Source organism: Aquarana catesbeiana, linkage group LG05 (assembly GCF_042186555.1).
Source record: "Aquarana catesbeiana isolate 2022-GZ linkage group LG05, ASM4218655v1, whole genome shotgun sequence".
NCBI lineage: Eukaryota > Metazoa > Chordata > Amphibia > Anura > Ranidae > Aquarana > Aquarana catesbeiana.
Window position 1 is genome coordinate 185,971,680 of NC_133328.1, and position 21,968 is coordinate 185,993,647.

A 21,968-nucleotide genomic window follows, 5' to 3' on the forward strand; every position below is an offset into this window, starting at 1 on the left:
TCGCTGTATTAATGCCAATGTTTCCAAAAATGTGTCAAAATTATCCAATGTGTCCGCCATAATGTCGCAGTCACGATAAAAATCGCAGATCTCCGCCATTACTAGTAAAAAAAAAAAAGAAAGAAAAATGCTATAAATCTATCCCCTATTTTGTAGACGCTATAACTTTTGCGCAAACGAATCAGTACACACTTATTGCAATTTTTTTTTTTTTTTCCAAAAATATGTAGAAGAATACATATCGGCCTAAACTGAGTAAAAAAATAGTTTTTTTTATATATTTTTGGGGGATATTTATTATACCAAAAAGTAAAAAATAATGCTTTTTTTCAAAATTGTCACTCTCAAAATTGCGCGGTCGTGCGACATTGTACCCAAACAAAATTGACGTCCTTTTTTTCCCACAAATAGAGTTTTCTTTTGGTGGTATTTGATCGCCTCTGTGGTTTTTATTTTTTGTGCTACAAACCAAAATGTTTATAGCGCAAAAAATAAAAAACGCAGAGGCGATATATAAAAATATGAAATAATACATTTTGCAAACAGGTAATTTTTCTCCTTCATTGATGTACGCTGATGAGGCTACACTGATGGGCACTGATAGGCTGCATTGATGGGCACTGATAGGCTGCATTGATGGGCACTGATAGGCTGCATTGATGGGCACTGATAGGCTGCATTGATGGGCACTGATAAGGCGACACTGATGGGCACTGATAAGGCGGCACTGAGAGGTAGCACTGATGGGTGGCATTGATAGGTGGCACTGATAGGTGGCAGTGATGGGCACTGATAGGTGGCAGTGATGGGCACTGATCGGCACTGGTAGTTGACACTGATAGGCAGCACTGCTAGGTGGCACTGATGAGGCACTGATTGGCACCACTGGTGGGCATTGATAGGTGGCACTCGTGGGCATTGATAGGTGGCACTGATGTACTGGTGGGCACTGATTGGTGGGCACTGATTGGAGGGCACTGATTGGTGGGCACTCTGGGCTCATATGAGGCGGCTTCGCCTCTCCCTGCTCGGGACCGATGTCCCTTCAACAGAAGCCGGTGATCGGCTTTTTTTCCTCCTCCCACTGTCAGCGTGAGGAGAAAAAAAAATGATTACTGATCCTCTGTTTACATCATGTGATTAGCTGTCATTGGCTGACAGCTGATCACGTGGTAAGGTGTCCGATCTGTGATCATCCGAGTCTCGTTGACTCGGGTGATCAGAGTGTGCGGCGCACGCTCCCTTCAGGGGGGCGTGGCCAGCTTGCAAAGGGGAGGACGTCTATTGACACCCTCCCGGCAAAGCAGATCCGTGCTGTAGCCATCATTCGGCTATAGCGCGGATCTGAAGGAGTTAATGCATAGAATGCATTAAGATAAAAAACCTTCTGCCTTTACAACTCCTTTAAAAGTAATACCTGGTGATCCTGCCATGAAGGTCCTTGTTCAGGCACTTCTGTCCTTGTCTACCAGTTGCTCTCTGCATTGTCACCCTGTCACACAGGCTTCTGATAGAGGCTACAAGTGACTACTTTTACCCACATTACACAAGCATTGTCCACTGTTGTCACAATCAGGAAACCCACCCTAAGAAATGTTATGCAGACATTGCTGGAGTACATGTGTGTTGACAGGATATGGCTACAAAGAGGCTGTAAAAAATCAGCAGCACTGAGATGCAACAAACGAGAGAAAAAACTGTTTAAGATACACAGTGCTTCTGCAAACTTGTGTTTTTTTTTGTTTTTTTTTTTAATTGTCCTCAAACAGAATTACCTGTCTCTAGCAGGCTTTAAATAATTTGATAAAGTAGTTGTTTCATTTCATGGGTTGGGATGACTTTTGTGTGTGAGCACCCTTGTAAAGAGCTGCTTACCATGAGGTATAGAACTGTTGGAAAACATTAGAAAATATAAATAAATTAAAAACATAACCATCTTAACATTAGATATAATGAAAGCTACATATGAATGGGAATGAATCCATCTTTTGCCTATCTTATATTTTAGGTATTTTATTACTTAGTGTGCCTCCCGATTGAATTATTAAACCCTGTCTGTTGATATGAATCTTCCAAAAAGATTTAGGGAGCATTGTGTGTGTTAATAGAGATGGGCTTAGCAGGAACCATTTCCTAGTGTTTTCATTGTAATACATTTTCGGAGTAAGAGGGAAACTCATTACGTATGAATGCTCTGAGTGCTTCTGTCATCTTATTTAAAGAGCTGAAAACTGTCATGCAGAACCTTTACCAATTCATTTTATGTTCAAAATAAATTATGCGCAAATCTCCTGCCCAGAGACACGCTGCTTGACAGATACTGTGAAACATTTAACATAACGTATTTTCCATATAGTTAAAGGGAAATTAAGATTCAGAGTATTTTCAGTGATGTGTTTATTTGCTTCCTGTTCTTAGTTTTAATTTTGTATTTTATAAAGAGATTTGTAGATTATCCACAAGAGCTGGATTTGTGTTCCTGCAGAAACTCATCTAACAACTGTATATATCAGCTACCAAGGGAGTGCATTGTATTCTGTGAGCCAGATCTGACCAACACTTGGAAGCAGATCCTTCATTTGGAGGAGGCAATATGGCTGCCTCCTATTTACAAATATAATTACACTTTTTTATTAACATTGAGCTTAATACTTGCTGCTAAAAAAAAGTCCCCAAAAAACACTATTGTTTCCCTTTATCAATATATATTGGGCCTTATTAATAAAAACAAACTGCCCATAGCAACTACTAAAATTATTTCTATGTTTTCTGGTACAGTTTAAAGTGATACTAAAGGCAGAAGGTTTTTAACAAAATGCATTTTACCTTACCTGAGCCCCATCTCAGTCCAGCAATGTGCACGAGTTTTTAGTGGTTGCTATGAGCAATTTTAGTGGTTGCTATGAGCAACCAGTTTTTTTATTAATATAGTGTTCAGTATACAGATGGCAAGTTGCCCAAGCAGCACCCGAAAGAGACTAGCGCTGATGGTATGTAGCAAAGACTACTACAGTAAATTTCTGCATCCCCATCAGCCCTCTGGATGTGAAATATCCCATGCGAGAGCCGTGTTATCCCAGACAGAGATGCACAGGTGTTCGTGCATCCCTGTTCAGGCAGTCCTATTCATGTCAATTGGAATGCAACAGACCCAGAGACACAGCCTCTGCTCCCAATTTGACAGCCAGGGAGTTGTGGGTGCATGACCATGAACGCAGACAGTGTTTGTTCGGGGTCGTGCACCAGCACAGCTGTTAAATTGGGAGCAGTAAATGTGTCTGTGAAACCACTGCATCCCAATAGACCTGAATAGTAGTACCTGGAACACTTGTGTATTCCAGTTTGGACAAACGCAGCTCTCACGTGGGTGTATGCTGTATTATTTTTGTGTGAATGAGACCTTAGATGTAACCAAACTCCAAAGTAAATAAAAATAAAAAAAGGAATACCTGGAGTTCAGCTTAAATACAACCACTTGCTGCCTAGGGCAATTTGGAAAAGTTTCACATACAGTACTATGTAACAGTTTTAGGTAGGTGTGAAGAAATGCTGTAAAGTAAGAATGCTTTCAAAAATATACAGCTGTCGCCAAGTTTTGCGAATGACACAAATATTAATTTTCACAAAGTATACTGCTTCAGCGATTTTAGATCTTTTTGTCAGATGTTACTATGGTATACTGAAGTATAATTACAAGCATTTCATAATTGTCAAATGCTTTTTTTGACAATTACATTAGGTTTATGCAAAGAGTCAATATTTGAAGTGTTGACCCTTCTTTTTCAAGACTGCTGCAATTCGCCCTGGCATGCTGTCAATCAAATTCTGGGCCACATCCTGACTGATAGCAGCCCATTCTTGCATAATCAATTATAAAGGGGAGAAAACTGCGCTAATGTACCAATAAAAACGAATCACTAAAATCAGATTCCAATAAGCAGCAGCTCAATATAAGTTATACACAAAACAAACGTAGGAGGTGGCCTGACCTGGCATGGAGATAGTCGCCTAATCCTACAGCTCCGTCTGCCACAGGAGAAAGCCACTGATATTTTGAGGTAATCTCGCACTGCACCCTCCACCGACTATGGGGACAGCTTCCCGAACCTCCTCAGCATCCCGTTTGAGATCCCCAAGAGACCTGGCCGGGACACAGGGGCAGAACATCCCGGAGATGTTCCGGGCGGGTAGAGGCAATATGGCGCCCTCCCGCCACTCACAGGGGCTCTCCTCACAACCATCCTCTCAACCACACCATATGCCCGTTTCGCCACCTCAAATACTGCCTCCGGCCGATGGGGAGAAGGGATAGAACTCAGGCCGCACCCGCCCCTAACCATTCTGGATCTTCGCTCCGTGGTGGATGATATTAAAGAGGCACTGGCAGCCGCCATTTCGGAACTTAGACTAGACCTCAAGTCACTGAATGATAGGGTCCAGGTGGTAGAGAACGTGTCTGACCATCATGAAGCTATCCTTCAGTCAGTCACGGAAGATGTAGACTCACACACCCGACAGCTGCGTGACATGCAGAGGCACATTGAAGACCTCGACAACAGAGGCAGAAGGCACAATCTGCGTATTAGAGGCCTGCCGGAGACATTTGAAGCAGATCAGATCTCCACGGCTATAGTCTCCATCTTTAACTCTCTGCTTGATCGGCCTGCTCACACCCCTATTGACATGGAACGTATCCACCGCGCACTGCGCCCCAAACAGACCCACCAAGGGACATTATCTGCTGCATCGTGGACTTCAGGCTTAAAGAGGAAATCCTCAAAATGGCGCGGGGCAGACCCCAGATATTGCATGACGGGGCCCCGGTGCAAATCTACCAGGATCTCTCCGGTATTACTCTTCAACACAGGCGAGACCTGAGACCCCTGCTAGAAACCCTGAGGGACAGACAAATACTGTATAAGTCGAAGTTTCCCTTCTGCCTCTCTGCCTCCGCACACGGCCGCACAGCGATCCTCAAAGTCCCAGAAGACCTTCCTCATTTCTGTGCCACCCTCGGCATCCCCTTGATACCGGTACCGAACTGGTACGCAGCTTTTCGCCCCCGCACAGGGATGCCCAGAGAAAACCCCATGGAGACGCAAGCGCCTCGGCTCAACTGGAGACGTTCACCCTCCGCTCGCAGGAGCCTCACTGCACACCGCTCATACCACCGTACCAACAGCCCAGACGTCTCCCCTAGATCACGGGGCACGCGCAGGGGCCGTAACCGGCATGTCTAAAGCGGCCTTGTCCTCTTAAATGTCGGAAAATGCCAACCACAAAACCCGAGGCCTTTGACTTTATTCAAAGTTTGAGTTCCTAATGACTTTTATTGTTCATTTTTTTCTTTTTTACACCTTTTTCCTTTTTTGCGAAACCATCTCAGAAGGTCGCACTGGATCGTTAGCAGGGCAAGTCAGCCGGATCCACCGGCTGGTGGGCTATCTCCCCTGCAACTCAGCGCCAAAGAGATGTTACTGCACGGCCGCCCTTAGATCTCGCTCAGTGACCACCCACAGCAATTGTCCTTAGTCCGGTGGGCAGATGTCACTGCCCACTATCGCTAGACTTCAGCCGGACACCCGAGCCCACGACTACAACACCCACACTGCCTTGCGACGACGCACCCCGCCCATACTCCAACGTGCTCACGTAAGACCTGATGTTGCACGCATGCTCGCCGACCTGACAAGCCGCCAACACCGAACGGAAACAGCACTTCATCCCAGGCTGCTGCACACTTAGCTACTAGCAACCACAGCAGTGACCTGCATGGAGACCCTAGTATCGCAGCGGTCTACAATAAGACACCCTCCTTCCTATTGTCACGGAGGCGCAGCACAATGACAATCCTGCACTCCACCTACACGTCGACACCATCCCACCAAGCTGCAATACCCATCACCTTCACATACTGGAGTATGAACTGGCTGGTACATCCACCTTATGGTTTAGTGTATACTGTCTGACTGACACTGACTGACTAACGGTCTCACCATTCTCTCATTTTTTCATTTTTTTTTTTTTTTTTGATTAGGAGAGACTATTGAGGGCGGTGCTCTCAATACCGCCAATATCCGCCCTCTAAGGTTTCGGATGCCTCCTTTTACCTAATTTATGCCCCCTTTCAGAGGCATATGGTTATGGACCAGTTGTGCAAACCCCTGGGAGAGGTAATTTCCAGTCGCCAACCTAGGCCTCAACCCCCTCGCCACTACATCACTCCCTTAAAGGAGTGGACTGAGGCGCTGATTGAATTGACGTCAGCCGCCTTTCTTCGGCTTTGCCTCAACCCCAATACCTGCCCCACCTAGCACTGGAGGTTACCTTGCCCACGGGTCTCTCTTTGTTTCACAGTTTCCTTGTTTGCATGTTTAGATAAGCTGCCTAATCCTAAACACATTATGCGCTAAGGTCAACCACCGTTCCTATCATGCTACCCCATAATATATACCTACCATTCATGATCAACCCGTCTATCAACCGCACCTCAGTAATTGGCTGCAGAATTTCCTGTGGCGGAGGGCTTCGTCCTCATCCTCATTACATATCACCCTCACTTTCTCCATCGCCTGGTTGCGGTCAACCCCCACTCGGGCCTGCGCTGGGCCTACGTCTCCCTCACAGGATACGTCTCCTCACGCAGGACCGACACTCAACCGATCCATAATTTTAGAGGCACGTGGACACACCGCTCCACACCTCTTCGGTACCCCCCCACCTAACCCGCGTCTGCCACGCAAACTAGCTCTTCTCACCAGACGTCCTCTACCAGACGTCCTCTACTACTAACCGACCCCATCCCCCCCCCCCCTCCCCACGACGGCGGCCATGACAAACTTTAACTTCACTCAGGGAGTCATGCCACAGCTATCAAACTCCCTCAAACTATACTCAATTAACATAAAAACTGAAAAACGGTCCCAATTACTATCATCCCTCAAACAATCCAAAGCACACATAGTGTTAATTCAGGAAACACATTTCCGCACAGATTCCATTCCTAAATTTCACAGCCGTTACTTCCCCACGATAATTAACGCCTCTAACGTAGAGTCGAAATCTAAAGGGGTCACAACACTCATCTCCAATCAATGTCCATTCCTGATCACAGACGCGCTAAAGGACCCAGCCGGAAGATACCTTTTCATAAAAGGCACTCTCCACCAGCTGCCCTACACTATCGCTAACATTTACGCGCCAAACTCGGGCCAGGTCTCCTTTTTCAAAACAACTTTGCAATTGTTGACTAGTTTACAAGTCGGTACACTTATTGTCGGCGGGGATTTCAATATCCCACTGAACCCATCTCTAGACACCTCAAACGGGTCCTCCTTTCTCACCCATAGGGCCTTAAGGGCAATTAAATTACAACTCAGTGATCTACTCCTCCATGACACGTGGCGTACACTGCACCCCAAGGAAAGGGATTACTCGTACTACTCACCGTCACATGACAAGTACTCCAGATTGGACCACTTCTTCCTATCTCAAAACGACTTGACCAACCTCACGAAAGCGACCATTGAACCGTCCCTACTGTCAGATCACAACCCTATCTCCATGACCTTACTATTACCGACCAAGAACACGAAAACGCGCATTTGGCGTCTTGATAGTTCCCTACTGACGGATGAACTTAACATAAATAGACTATCCAAATGCCTGACTGACTTTTTTGCCAATAACGACACTCCTGACGTTACGCCGCTGACCACATGGAACGCGCATAAATGTGTCATTAGGGGCGAACTCCTCTCTATCGCCGCTAACCGCAACAAACTCAACCGCGCACATATAGCCGAGCTTACCGCGCGCGTACACACGCTCTAACAGGCACACAAAGCCTCCGTCGCTTCTGCTTTACTAACCGATTTAACAAGGGCGAGGGAGGAGCTTTTAGATGCACTCAACAAATCGCTGAAATGCAAATTCATGCTGACACAAAACTATATTATGAATTTGGGAACAAATCCAGCAAACTATTAGCAAGGGCACTTCACTCTAAAAAGGCCTCACATACTATTCATAAAATATCTAACTCAAATGGGGAATCGTTCTCTAAAAACGAAGATATCTCGACACAATTTGTTCAATACTTCACCAAATTGTACAATTTGACCCCGCCACAACACGCCGACGACTCACTGAATCGGAAAACCGCCCTCCTAAATTTCCTTCAACAATATGGACCGCAACCCCTATCCACTGAGGACGCTCAATCACTAGACACCCCAATTTCAACAGACGAACTCCTTCTAGCACTACGACAAATGAAGACAGGTAAAAGCCCTGGCCCTGACGGCTTCTCGACCTGCTATTATAAGGCATTCCCTTCCACCCTCCTTCCACACCTAGCGAAAGCCCTTAACGCTCTATCCCCTTCAACACACGCGCACACTGAAATGCTTGCAGCCCACATTACGCTCATCCCCAAAAAAGACAAGGATCCCACGCAAGTGACAAATTACCGCCCCATCTCTCTGCTTAACGTAGACCTCAAGCTATACGCGAAAGCGTTAGCTAACCGAATCCTACCTTTCATACCATCTCTAATTTCACTAGAACAGGTTGGCTTTGTCCCCGGCCGTGAAGCTAGGGACAACACCACTAAAGCATTGAACATACACCACTGGCTCACAAGAACATCCACCAAAGGGTTTTTTCTCTCGCTGGATGCAGAGAAGGCGTTCGACAGGGTGGCATGGGACTACATGGAGGCCACCCTTCAGGCGATAGGGTTGCCCCCGCGCATGCTCACAATGATCATGGCCCTCTATGCCTCCCCAACTGCCAGATTACGAATTTACGGCACGCTGTCGGACGCCTTCTCTGTTTCCAATGGAACCCGTCAAGGGTGCCCCCTGTCACCACTTATATTCATACTGACCCTTGAACCCATGCTTCGCAAATTGAGAGATAACCCCACTATCAGAGGTGTCGACATGCACCATAAGTCCTACAAATTAGCCGCATACGCGGACGATATACTACTGTTCCTGACTGACCCCATCACAACCATCCCCAATCTTCTAGCTGATTTCGAATTCTTCAAAACCCTCTCTAACCTGAGAATCAACTTCAACAAATCCAAAGCCCTCAACATTACTCTACCCCCTGACACGGTAAATCTCTGCAAACTTAACTTCCCCTTCGGCTGGGAACCCTCGGCCATCTCTTAGCTCGGAATCAAAATCACCTCAGACCTAAAAAACCTATATACCAGTAATTTCGCACCATTGATGCTGTCCATCCAAGGGGATCTTCAGAAGTGGCATCTGGGATCCTTCTCTTGGCTGGGCAGGATCGCCATACTAAAGATGAACGTCCTACCCAGAATCCTGTACCTTCTTCAAGCCATACCAATAAAGCTGCCCCCCACATTCTTCTTATCCTATAAACGCATTTGCAGGTCCTTCATATGGGCATCGAAACAACCAAGACTTAGCTGGGACAGATTAGTCCTTCCCAAACAATTAGAAGGCCTGGGACTTCCTGATCTACAAAAATACCATGGGGCCTGCCACCTGACCAGATTGGTGGACTGGCACAAACACCGGCCGGCCAAAGACTGGGTTGAATTAGAAGACTCATTTGCGAGCCTTCTGATCGTGAACTCTCCATGGGTCGATAGCAGACACATACCAGAAGCCTTCTCCTCTCACCCTTTCATTGGCGCCACCCTCGCAATTTTCAAAAGGGCTTGCAATACACTTCACGTGCTTCCAACACCGGGTCCCATGACCCCACTAACTAACAACCCAGAATTCCCCCCGGGTCTAGTACATACAGACCCTGCCCATGACTCGGTCACCACTCCAGTAAGAGCTCATAGCTGTTTTCGCAATGGTTCACTACTCACCCACACGGAACTTGGTTCGACACTTTCTGGCTTTCACTTACCTTTTTTTAAGTACCTACAATTGAGACATTTTTTTCAGACACATAGCAGGGACTCCCCTTACAGCAGAGACCAAACCCCATTGGAACTAACTTGCCTAGCTACCGAACCCCAGGGCCACCTCATTTCCACCACCTACTCTCTCCTGTTCTCACAGCACATAGTCAAAAATGACAAACTGGTTCGGCAATGGGAATCGGAACTCTCGCTGGATCTATCCCCGCAGGAACGGGATTCCATCTTCACCCTCATGCATAAGGGATCTATAAATGTCTTAACGCAAGAAAACCGATATAAAGTATTCTCTAAATGGTACAGAACACCTGACAAAGTACACCATTTTCACCCATCCATCCCCCCAACCTGTTGGAGGTGCGGTTCTGCCAAAGGCACCTTATTGCACATTTGGTGGAATTGCAGCCTCATCCAACCATTCTGGCAGGCGATACACCAGTTAATTACCCAAATAACCACTTTTACACCGACATTCACCCCCGAAAGATACCTACTTCATCACACTCCTGTCGCCCCAGGCACCTACAAAAAATCACTTACCATACACTTAATCAATGCAGCTAATCTATGTGTCCCCGCTTTATGGAGGAACACGTCACCCCCATCGGTTCAAGACTGGATCCGGAGGGTTGACAAAATAGCAGAAATGGAGAATCTTATCTGTCAAGCCAACGACAACCCTACCAAATTTAACACCACCTGGGCGAGCTGGCTACACTTCCGCCAATCATCCCCGACAACCTCCCAACCTACCACTCTTCCACACACCACGCTCTGAACACATTTTGCAGCATAACCTTAACTCCCTGACTTGGCCTGGCCGCCTTACCCCCTGGTCCTTCCTACACCCCTCTCCCCGTCTCAGTTGAGACCCTACCCCCACCCTTCTCACAGATAACATGGACAATTATCCACTTGAACATACTCTCTCATCTTACATGCCTGTGACACAGGGGTACGAATACCCCAGCCACTCTATCTTGCACAACACTCGGCTGCAAAGAACCAGGTCACTCAGTGGCACCGCTTCATAACCCACATTACTCATTAGTCATTGGTACCACTGACCCAACAACTTCCGCTCCCGACCCATTCACAGAAATGATCCCCTTTTGGGGGTGAATGAACTCGGGGTTTCTTCACTTGCCGTGTCCGGACGTGACCGTGGACCCTATGCAGACCCGCCCCCCCAGCAGCAATATCTTAGCACAAGTTTACTGCTTTCAGTTCGGGAATTCTAATTGTTGATTGTTGACTTTTAGAACGTTATCTTCTCGCTTTAAAGTGGCTTACCTAACGCCCGTCTGTGAATGTACTACTTTGAACACTGCATATACGCTATGAGTTTGTAAACGCACAGATTGAGACGTATGTCACATATACTTTGTAAAACTGTAAAACTCAATAAACTTTTATTGAAAAAAAAACAAAAACAAACGTAGGAAAGAGGAAGCCATGCTAATATAGTCCAATTAACAAATAGTTGATTGTAGAAATGAAGAACATCTCTCATTTGGCAAGACATGTGGAATAATAATCATCAATTCTAATATTAACACCACAGTGAGTACATTCAATAAGTGTGCCACCACCTTAAGAAAAACTCGCTTACCAGATGGTAAACAAAACCAGGCATGTGGCTATATCCCAGCCAAGGCCTTTGCTTGCACAGAGGATCGTAGGGATAAGCTCTGGATGGATGATTGCACAGATATATTCAAACACTGATGTCAACTCTCAATCCAGGACCATTGATTCAGCAACTCACTCAGAGTGCAGAAAGGTTACCTACTGTCCTCTGCTTCCTCAGGGTATGGTCCTTATTTTTCTACATTATCCAACTGGACAGCATCTCTTCTCTCCAGGATAGCTTTTGTCATACTGTCCTCGTCAACACTGACACATGTGTTAACGAGAGAATCACTGACATGATGTCAGCTGGTCCTTTTGTGGCAGGGCTGAAATGCAGTGGAAATTATTTTTTTTTGGATTAAGTTAATTTTCATGGCAAAGAGGGACTTTGTAATTAATTGCAATTCATCTGATCATTCTTCATAACATTCTAGAGTATATGGAAATTTCCATCATAAAAACTGAGGCAGAAAACTTTGTGAAAAATGTATATTTGCGTCATTCTCAAAACTGTTTCTTCATGTAATCCCAGACAGACTTGATGATGTTGAGCTTAGTGCTGTGTGGGGGCCAAACCATCACTTCCAAGACTCCTTGTTCTACTTTACACTGAGGATAGTTCAGATAGTTCTTAATGACAGTGGCTATATGTTTGGGGTCGTTGCCCTGCTGCAGAATAAATTAGGAATCACTCACAGGCCTCCCTGATGGTATGGCATGATGAATAAGTATCTGTATTTCTCAGCATTAAGGACACCCTTGATAGGGCAATGTTGAGGACTGTAGATGCAGTGGCGGGCTTAGGAAACTTAATTTTTGATTGAAAATGTATACTTTATTTTGCAAGAAAATATACAAAAAACAAGTACTTAAACAGGGTACATTCCAATCTGTACTGCGACGCAGCGCATAAATACACTACATAACAATACATTGGCAAGCATACAAATAAATTACATTCATCCTGCGGTATGATGCCTAATGTGTTGTGCAGATTAATAATACCCCGAAACATCACATCATGCATGACGCCGCATTACCCTGAAAGCATTACTTCAAAAACATGTCACAAAAGTCAGGTCATACAGTCTAATAACATTCAAATGGGCAACGGGTGTGTTGGGATGGGTGGAGAAGGTGGGGTAGGGGAGGGAGAAAAAGAGTTCACAGGCCCGAAGCTTTATTTGAACTGCCAAAAAGATACACAGGGGAGGGGGGGGGGAATCTTCAGACCTCCTCTTCCTCCTTGAAGTCCATCAAGTGACAGTCCTCGACAGTCCTCGATGGACATCCTCTCCCGCTGGTGGATGAGGCGCTTTCTTGCGCACCACAAAGCGTCCTTAAAGCAACACAGCACCCGCCAGGCACCGTCAATGTCCTCCTGTGAATGAGTTCCACAGAAGTGTCCGTTCAACACACCAAAGTGTGTGATAGCAGTCTGTGGTACAAAGTCTTTGAGTTCAGGTTCCAAGGCCCTCAACAGGTCCTGTGCAAAGGGGCACTCCCAGAAAACATGCAGAGCAGTTTCCTCCTGGATGATGCAAAAGGGGCAGTGCCTGTATCTGCACAGGTTTCTGGCATGCATGAATGTCCTGAGTGGCAACCCCCCTTGGATTGCCATCCATGCCAGATCTTTGTGCCTGTTGGTGAGTCTCTTTGAAGAAACATTCCTCCAGACCACTTTACAAGGGGCTGAAGGGAGGCCTGGAACAGTCTCAACAATGTCCGATGCTCTAATCAACTTGTGGATAGTTTTTGGCTTCCACAAGTCAGGCTTCACTCCATGTAGCCCCAGATCCTTAATAAACTTGAAGGTGTCCAAGTAGTACCAAGGGGTGTCCCAGTTGTAGGGGATGGAGCTGTCCCATTTGTCCCATGCAAGGGTCCTCCAAAGAGGCAGGAGGAAAAAACGTGACATGGAGTTACCACCAGAGTCCACAGTTCTGTCAACCAATGTCCTGCGGATGCAGTTACAAGCAAAGCACACCCTCAGTAGGGTAGCGATGTCGGGCATGCCCTTAAGGGGTTCCTTGAACATAACCGCCCGCTTCACTCTGTCCATTTTGGAGCTCCAGATGAAGTGAAACACCGCCCTGGTGATGGCCTTGCAGGTGTTAACCCGGGGGGGCCAGGCCTGGGCGAGGTACTGCAACACAGGGAGGATCTCGCTGCGGAGTACCAGTGTTTTACCTTCGATGGTGAGTTCTCTGAGGCTCCAAAGTCCAAACTTCTGTCGCATGTTTGACAGTCTTTCCTCCCAGGACTTCAGGGCTGCGCCCTCAGCTCCAAACCAGACCCCAAGGATTTTGATGAAATCCGTCTTGATGCTGAAAGGAATGGGTGCAGAAGAAGGCAGGAACCACTTCCCGCAGTTGACCTTTGCCCCTGAAGCTTGGCCGAAGTCCTCACAGGTCTGGGCGAGTGTGTCGATGGAACGCCGATTAGCACAGAACACCGTCACGTCGTCCATGTAGAGTGAGCACTTGACCTCCTGTCTGTCCGGTCCTGGTGCGGTGATCCCTCTGATCTCTGGGTTCCGTCTGATGCTTCGGGCGAAGAGCTCTATACAACAAACAAAAAGCAGAGGTGAGAGAGGGCAGCCTTGTCTGACCCCAGACGAAATTGGACAGGGGTCAGTTTTCCATCCATTTACCAGCACCAAACTAGAAATGTCAGTGTACATTATATCCACATACGAACAAAACATTTCCCCAAGACCAAACCTGCGCAGAGCTCTGCACATAAACTCGTGTGAGACACGGTCAAAGGCCTTCTCCTGGTCAAGACTGACCAGGGCCGCGTGCACACGGCGGCCATAAATGTACTGGACCATGTCCCGGACAAGCGCAAGGCCGTCCGCAGTCCCGCGACCAGGAATGCCGCAAGCCTGATCCGGGTGGATGATCTGTCCGATGACAGACTTCAGCCTGTTGGCCAGGACCTTGGGGAGGATTTTGTAGTCCACATTCAGAAGAGAGATCGGACGCCAATTTTTAAGATCCGATCTCTCCCCCTTCCGCTTATACAAAATCGTGATCATCCCCTCCCTCAGTGACGGAGCCATTTTCCCCTTCACCACCATCTCCTCGTACAGCTCGAGCAGGTCCGGGCCCACAAGATCCCACAGTGCTACATAGAGCTCAACTGGGAGACCATCGCAGCCCGTGGTCCTGCCTCGCCTGAAGGATTTAGCGGCAGAGTGCAGCTCCTCCAACACCAAGGGGGCATTGACGGTTGATGAACCTGCAGGATCAATTTGGTTAGAGATACCTGACAGGAACCTGTCGGCCGCCTGTGTGTCCGTTTCTTTCGGGGAGTAGAGGTTGGTGTAGTAGTCGCTGACCAACTTGCATCACAGCCTTCATCCCCTTCTGGAGAGTTCCGGTCTCGTCACGCAGCTCTGACAAGGGTGTGTGTCCTGAGTGAAGTTTCCTGAAAAAGAAAGAATTACACTTCTCACCTTTCTCAAGATTCTCCACCTTGGCACGGAAGACAATGTGCCTGGATTCTTCCTCGAAGTGTCCTTTCAGGCTCTTCTTGGTGTCCTCCAGGTCCTGCCTAACGTCCCAGCCACAGTGATGAAGGTCCTGCAGGGACTGCAACTGACGCTGCAGTCTCCTGAGTTCCCTCCTCCTGGCACACACTCGCTGGCGTCCCTTTGCCTGAAAGAAGCTATGCAGCTTAACCTTCACAAACTCCCACCAATCACTTACCCTTCCGAAGAATCTCTTTTCCTCTGTCCAGGTGGCATAGGCCTCCCGGAGTTCCCCCATCAATTCCTCGTTTTCCAGCAGGGTGCTATTCAGCTTCCAGGAACCCGGTCCACGGGCGAATCCCTCGCCCAGGTCACCCCGAAAGTGAATAGCCCTGTGGTCAGAGAAAAAGCAGGGGACCATGGAGAACTCATGATGCTTGACTGTTCTTGAAGTGAGCACGAAGTCAATCCTGGAACGCACAGATCCATCGGGTCGGCACCACGAATAGTTCACGGTCCCTTTCCCTATGGATCCCACGGCGTCCTGCAAGGAGGCCTCCGAGATCATCTCCTTGAGCAGCCTAGAAGTAGCATCAAGTTTTGCGTATCTGCTGGAGCTGCGCCCATCCTCCTCGATCGGACAGTTAAAATCACCGCCGATCACTACTGTTCTGGTGGTGACGAGTTGGGTCCGCAGGGTCTGGAAAAATTCCAGCCGTGCATTCTTGTCTGGGGGGGGGCGTACACGTTGATGAGCCTAACTGGCTCTTCCACCCACGAGCCGACTATGACCAAAAGACGGCCACAGACTAGCTCATGGATAGAGTCAACCGTGAAGCACCCACCCCTGACCAGAATGGCTACTCCTGCAGACTTGCAATCACCGGAGGGACCAAGGGTCCACTAGGAGGACAGATGAGTGTACCTCCTCAAGGGAGGAAGGGCGCACTCCTGAAGCATGTAGACATCACTCTGCTGACTTGAAAGAAAGGTCAGGACCGCTTGCCTTCTAGATGTATCCTTGATACTCCTCACATTAATGGAAAAGATTGAGATCTCAGCCATAATGAAAAAGGGTATGAGGGTCTAGTTAACAAGGGTCCGAACTTACCTCCACGGAGGAGAGGGTGGCTCTTCCATTGCATCTTCTGCCTGTCCTGTGTTCTGGGCCAGGCCCAGCTCCTCAAGGACAGACTCCATCATCTGCTGGCTGATGTGGACGTTGGGGGGGAGGTCATGCTCGGGGTCGACCACGATCTCCTCCTCTTCCTCCTCCTCCCCTGCAGACTCTAGGTCCTCCACTACTTGCTCTGGTCCATCGCTCTCGCACTGGACCCCGTTGGGCCGTTTGGTGGAGGTGGCAGGTTCCTCAGCTGTTGGGCTCTCTGGTTATCGTTTCCAGCTACGGCTTCCTGTTGGGCCACTGGTGGAGGGAGGTGGGAGGGTGGGCAAGTCCTCCAGGGAGGACAGGTTCGGGGGAAAGGGGTGGGGAGGGGCTCCTCCGGCACAGAGGGGGTGGGTGAGGGTGTGCTGGAGGTAAGGGGGGGGCAGGGGGGCAGGAGTGGACTAACCTGTGGCCTTTCGAGGTTCCTTTGGTTTCTTTGGTTTTTCCGGCAGCTTCCTCCTGGTGCTGGAGGGTGGTTTACCCTGGCTCAGGGCTCCAGCCTAGGTCCGGGTCCTCTGGGGGCAGTGTCTGAAGACATGCTCTGCCAATCCGCAAAGGTTGCAGGCTTTGAACCTCGGACAGTCCTTGGTCTCGTGGCCTGTAACCCTACAGAACCTGCAAGCAAGCTCTATGTGTCCCGTTGCCCACACTTCTTACAGTTGTAGGGTATGCCAGGGTGGAAAAGGATTCCTGCGGATGATCCCAGGGAGAAGAAAGGCTACAGGTGCTGGATGTCCCCCGAAGGGTCTTTCCTCAGTTTGCAGAGCACAGACCACTTACCTATCCAGAAGCCGTTGGCATCGAAGATTTGGATCGGGTCCTTCACCACAGTGCAGAACCTCTAGAGGTAGGTGGCTATGTCCTTTCCACTGGTAAGGGGGGTTCCTCATGGCCACTGTCACCTGCTTTTCGTCCCGTGTTATGGGGTAGTTCGCAGTGAACTTCCGGAAAGGGGATTCAGGGCCACTGGTCTTCACCATCTCCCAGTATCTTCTGCAGACCTGAAATGACACAAAGGTTATAAAGAATATACCTCTTGTGAAGGCCTGCACAGAAAGAGTCTCCGCTTTGCTGAACCCCTGTTCCAGAATCATCTTCTTTCTTCTTCCTTCCACCTCCTTCAGCTGCAGCACGACCGTCTGCTTCATCCAAGGCTCCAATGCTGGGAGCCCGTCTGCAGGCTGGTCTGGCTTGGCTGGTCCCAGTCAGCTGGTGCTGGCCGGGGTAGAGGCGGTGGTTGAGGCAGCGGCATTCCCGGGCTCAGAGGAAGTGGCTGGAACGGGGTTCTTCTTCTCCTTGCTGGTCTTCTTGTCGCTCTTCCCCATCATCAAGGAGTTGGATGACGCTTCAGGTGTTCTTGGGCGGCTTCCTTCTGGTTCCTCGACGTCTTCGCTCTTTTCGTAGCCTTTACAAAGGCTCTAGCATCTACTGCCCGGAGGTAGTAATGCGGAGTGGGGGAGGAGGGAAGACCGCAATCTCGTTCCCTGTGGGGGCTAAGCCTCTAACCCAATAGCAGCAAGTAGGTGAAGCTGAATTTAATCAACGATCCTACCAGGCCGAGTAGAGGGTACCCCACAAGGACCAATTGGCTTGGATAGATGCAAGTGGTTCTCAACGTCCTAGCTGTGAAGCGGAGACACCCCTAAGGGCTAAAGTCGATACTACACTTGATCTTAGCCAAAAGGCCGAGAAGCTTAGGAAACTTAATTTTTTTTTTTTTTTTACTGAAAGCCTATGGCGTGCATAACACACCCAAAAAACTTCACCCGGTGCATAAAAAATGTGCACACACATAAAGAGTGCTCACAAAAAAGTACAACGGGTACACAAACGTGCCAATTCCCTGATCCCCCGGGACGTTAGGCTCCAGACGGGGACAAAGGTACTTTACAATGGTCTATCTGGCCGAAACCAGACAGACCCCGTTCTCTGGAGGGTCTGCCGAAACAGAACCCACCCAAGTACTAGGTGGGGCTCCCCCGAAGGGAGACCCCATGGGTTAGGGCGAACTAAGCCAGAAGGCCATGTCCACCCCTTCCCAAGACTTTCAGGGCTGGCCTGAGGACCCATCCTTACTCACCACACAGTGAGACAAACGTGTACAAGACGTGACAAACAAAGCATAGGATTCAATCAAAAAGAAAATAAATTTAAAAAAGTGGGGAAGGGATAGTGGAGAGGAGAGTGAAAAAGGTGGCCATTGTGTAAAACAATGACCAGGCCCTCCGGCCAGGAATAAAAAATTCTTCTGGTCCCAGCCAAAAGGCCCGGCCCAAGAGGCAGGTGCTAAAAAAGCGTGTTTATGGTGCAGTGACTGTGGTGCCTCAAATCAAAGTGACTGCCACTCACAGTGATTTTATGGCACCCCTGGACTGCCACTCCAGGGGCACATACTCCATAGGCTTTCAAAGACCAACCCTGGCCACCAGCCCAGACCACAGCAGCCCCCACCCCAGGCAGAAAGGCATGGAGTTCTGGAAACTTGGTGAGAGCCCTTTACCATCAGGCTTCACCGTCGTTCCATCCCTCCTACCTAATTACATTCGGGAAATACTGGCCGCTCCCCCGGTGGGAGAAAGGGGAGCCAGCTTTCTCTCCTGAATAACTGGATTGGGGCAGCTAGAGCTGCCCCAATCCAGGCCAGAAGGCCAGGGTCCCGACCCTCCGGTTCAGACCCCGTGGTTCTCCATCCCCATCAGAAGGCTTCCCTTTCGGCTATGAACCGTCCAGGTCACCTTTACTCCAGCCGGTTTTGCATAACAACCGCCATCCCATCTCTATCTCGCCATAGATCAGGGACAGAAGCAAGCGCCACCTCCTGGAAACTGATAAGAACAGATACTACACTTGATCTTAGCCATAAGGCCGAGAAGCTTAGGAAACTTAATGCAGCAGATGAAAGATACATCATGCTTTCTTCCCTTTGCTTCGGAAGATGTACAGCAGTGCCATCAGCATAGAACTAGTGCAAATCAGTGAGACCCAGGTACACCCATCTACTGTCCAAAAAAGTCTAGCCAGAAGTGGTCTCCATAGAAGAATTGCAGCCAAAAAGCCATGCCTTTGACGTAGAAACAAAACTAAGCAACGCAACTAAGCACTAAAACATAAGAACTGGAGTGCAGAAAAATGACAGCAGGTGCTCTGTACTGATGAGTAAAAATTTGAAATATTTGGCTGTAGCAGAAGGCAGTTTGTTCACCAAAGGGCTGGAGAGTGGTACAATAATAAGTGTCTATAGGCAACAGTGAAGTATAGTGGAAGTTACCTGCATGTTTGGCACTACATTTCTGCAAATGGAGTTGGAGGTTTGGTCAGAATCAATGGTGTCCTCAATTCTGAGAAATAAAGGCAGATACTTATCAATCTTGTCATAGCTTCAGGGAGGGATGTGATTGGCCCCAAATTAATTCTGCAGCAAGACAAAATTAAGCTATTAACACTTCTATCTGCAAGAGCCCTGATAACTCCTCTGCACTCCAAGGCAGCTAATAAAACACAGCTTGGTTTAATTGCCTGCCCCACTGGCTGATAACGGGCCAGTAAACAAAGAACCGAAGCTGGAAGTGACAAAACCCTTGTCGCTTTGGGAATCATTTGCATCTGTGCTCAGCTAACCCAACTGCTTGCCGCAGCAGCAGGAGAGGCGGCCACCCTCAGAGTCATGTAAAAGTAAACAGGCAGCTGTAGAGCCGCTAGGATCACTTTTACTTGAAAACTGGTTGTTGGCTCTAAAAATTTATACCAGGATCATAGCTGTAGCATCAGCCATATAACCACTTGCTCTCGTGGATGTAGAGGTACGTCCTAAGGGATGTAAGTGGATAATATTCTCTGTTTACTTTGGGAATAACTACTGAGCACTCCTGTGTTTGTTCAATGAGTTGGTAAACATGAGAAACATGTTAGGAGGGTAGGGCGAACACACTTTTAATCAGCTCTGATCACAGCTATTTATACAGTGGGGATGGAAAGTATTCAGACCCCCTTAAATTTTTCACTCTTTGTTATATTGCAGTCATTTGCTAAAATAATTTAAGTTCATTTTTTTCCTCATGAATGTACACACAGCACCCCATGTTGACAGAAGAACACAGAATTGTTGACATTTTTGCAGATTTTTAAAAAAAGAAAAACTGAAATATCACATGGTCCTAAGTATTCAGACCCTTTGCTGTGACACTCATATATTTAACTCAGGTGCTGTCCATTTCTTCTGATCATCCTTGAGATGGTTTTACACCTTCATTTGAGTCCAGCTGTGTTTAATTATACTGATTGGACTGGATTAAGAAAGCCACACACCTGTCTATATAAGACCTTACAGCTCACAGTGCATGTCAGAGCAAATGAGAATCATAAAGGTCAAAGGAACTGCCTGAAGAGCTCTGAGACAGAATTGTGGCAAGGCACAGATCTGGCCAAGGTTACAAAAAAATTTCTGCTGCACTTACGGTTCCTAAGAGCACAGTGGCCTCCATAATCCTTAAATGGAAGATGTTTGGGACGACCAGAACCCTTCCTAGAGCTGGCCGTCTGGCCAAACTGAGCTATCGGGAGAAGAGCCTTGGTGAGAGAGGTAAAGAATAACCCAAAGATTACTGTGGCTGAGCTCCAGAGATGTTGTCGGGAGATGGCAGATAGTTGTAGAAAGTCAACCATCACTGCAGCCCTCCACCAATCGGGGCTTTATGGCAGAGTGGCCTCTCCTCAGTGCAAGACACATGAAAGCCCACATGGAGTTTGCTAAAAAAAACACCTGAAGGACTCCAAGATGGTGAGAAATAAGATTCTTTGGTCTGATGAGACCAGGATAAAACTTTTTGTCCTTAATTCTAAGCAGTATGTGTGGAGAAAACCAGGCACTGCTCATCACCTGTCCAATACAGTCCCAACAGTGAAGCATGGTGGTGGCAGCATCATGCTGTGGGGGTGTTTTTCAGTTGCAGGGACAGGACGACTGGTTGCAATCAAGGGAAAGATGAATGCGGTCAAGTACAGGGATATCCTGGATGAAAACCTTCTCCAGCGTGCTCAGGACCTTAGACTGGGCCGAAGGTTTACCTTCCAACAAGACAATGACCCTAAGCACACAGCTAAAATAACGAAGGAGTGGCTTCACAACAACTCTGTGACTGTTCTTGAATGGCCCAGCCAGAGCCCTGACTTAAACCCAATTGAGCATCTCTGGAGAGACCTAAAAATGGCTGTCCACCAACGTTTACCATCCAACCTGACAGAACTGGAGAGGATCTGCAAGGAGGAATGGCAGAGGATCCCCAAATACAGGTGTGAAAAACTTGTTGCATCTTTCCCAAAAAGACTTATGGCTGTATTAGATCAAAAGGGTGCATCTACTAAATACTGAACAAAGGGTCTGAATACTTAGGACCATGTAATATTTCAGTTTTTCTTTTTTAATAAAGCTGCAAAAATGTCAACAATTCTGTGTTTTTCTGTCAATATGGGGTGCTGTGTGTACATTAATGAGGAAAAAAATGAACTTAAATGATTTTAGCAAATGGCTGTAATATAACAAAAAGTGAAAAATTTAAGGGGGTCTGAATACTTTCCGTCCCCACTGTAAATCAGGAGAATCTAGGAAACACTTGGGTTATTATTTCATGATTATAGCAGAAGGGAATGTAGAGGACAAAAGGCTAAAGCCTGGTACACACTATTCATTTTTTTTCGTTCAATCCAGTGGACTGAACGAAAAAAAACTGAAGCGCTCAGGATGAGCCGCTGTACTAACTATGCAATGTTAGTAAAGCGATCTC

The 21,968-nt window shown here is 47.6% G+C and overlaps 1 protein-coding gene and 1 pseudogene across 2 annotated transcripts in view; one reads left to right on the forward strand and one right to left on the reverse strand.

The window, feature by feature from the left end:
* LARS2 (leucyl-tRNA synthetase 2, mitochondrial) overlaps nt 1-21,968 on the forward strand; it is a 349,131-nt gene that overhangs the window by 264,026 nt on the left and 63,137 nt on the right. The window lies entirely within an intron of this gene.
* On the reverse strand, nt 18,933-19,065 carry LOC141146452 (U2 spliceosomal RNA; annotated as a pseudogene).